The 1,511-nt window shown below is 56.4% G+C and overlaps 1 protein-coding gene across 1 annotated transcript in view; it reads right to left on the reverse strand.

The window, feature by feature from the left end:
- WNT3A (Wnt family member 3A) overlaps window positions 1–1,511 on the reverse strand; it is a 71,422-nt gene that overhangs the window by 49,140 nt on the left and 20,771 nt on the right. The window lies entirely within an intron of this gene.

Here is a 1,511-nt window from a genome sequence, read left to right on the forward strand (position 1 = left end):
CCGATCCTGGGTGGATCCCTGAAACTTCCCGGGCCAGGTCTCTGGAATCTCTCAGGGTCCCTTCCATAGCCACACCTTGGTGGTCACACTCTCTTGAAATGCCATCTCTTTGTTCGAGTGCCTGGCACACTGCCTGGTCTGTCTCTCCACAACCTCCCCGAGTCCACACACTGGCAGATGTCCTCAGGCCAGCCTAGAGTCTCTTTCCCTCCGATGGTATGTAACTACTTGGGCTTGTTTCAGGTTCATTTATGCATCGATGGTGTCAAACCAGGCCTGACCTTCCCTGGTCTCTCCCACGCAGGCCAGACTACAGCCCCACAGGCCTTGATTGGAGGTGGCCAGTGTCAAGGCAGCTGTGTGAACACCGTTCCCCACTCAGCCCACCCACTGCACCTCTCTCTCCCTTTGTACCTTGCTTAAAGGTCCCTTTCTGAGAAGAAGCACCCCTGTTTCTGTCCTTAGCCCTCTGTGCTTCGCTCTGCATGGGATGGCTGGGATGTGTCTGCCTTCTGGCCGGAGACCACAGTGACTGTTTGCCATCAGGGCTCCTTGAACTGACTATGGGGTTGTGGGTTTTGGTGGCTCAACAGAAAGGCGAGTGGAAGGGAAGCCCCTGCTCAGACCCTGGGTGAGTGAAGACAGAAACAGAGGCACCTGGCAGTGGCCCACAGTGTGGGAGGAGATGGAGGGGCCCAGCGGGGAGAGGCTCGGGCAGGAGGAGACGGGAGTAGCCAGTGGGAAGAGGACGGAGCAGGTGGGAGAAGATGGTGGGTGTAGCAGAGAGGAGGGTCCCTGGGTGGGCTGGAGGGCACTGAAAGGAAAGGCAGTCAGTGGTTTCATTGAAGACCCCTTTTCCGTGCTTCTAAGGAGCCTGGCGGTGTGATGGGCTGTGAGCCGGACTGCTAACAGACGAGGTGCTCCTTGGGTGCCAGACGAGGCTCTCTGCTCCCGTGAAGACTGATAGCCTCAGAAACCCCAAAGGGGCAGCTCTACCCTTTGACCCGGTCCTCTGTGGTTGCTGAGTCAGAGCTGACTCAATGGCCATGGGTTTGCTTTGACCACTCTTCTCCACTCTCCGCCTTGTATGTTGTGTATGTTGTATATGCTGCTGTGCTACCGGCATCTCAGCCAGTCATCCCATGGGGAACAGGTTTCAGCCAAGGGCAGATAAGGACGAAAAAGCAACCACTGAAAAACTAGCATAGGAAACTCTCCTTGCAGTGGACAATTTGGCTTTAAGAGCAGAAGCACACTGGAGACCCGTGAGTGGGGGCTGATCAGAACTAAGTGGGATCACTCAGGGGCCGGGGCTGACTAAGCACCGCGAGGTCATGTGTCGGGACCATAAAGCCTGGGATCATGAGAGCTTCTGGGGGTTGGAGTTTGACATTCTGCTCTCGGAGGAAGGGTCAGCTTATCGCCTGGGGACATGGAAGCTCTATGATGATAAACAGTCCTCTCCCCTAATCCAGTCCTGGGTGGAGATGTCAATGGGGCTGGGCTGGGGG

The sequence above is a fragment of the Echinops telfairi genome, unplaced genomic scaffold, assembly GCF_000313985.2.
Source record: "Echinops telfairi isolate 266 unplaced genomic scaffold, ASM31398v2 ScPeMD7_7469;HRSCAF=8507_0, whole genome shotgun sequence".
NCBI classification, from domain to species: domain Eukaryota; kingdom Metazoa; phylum Chordata; class Mammalia; order Afrosoricida; family Tenrecidae; genus Echinops; species Echinops telfairi.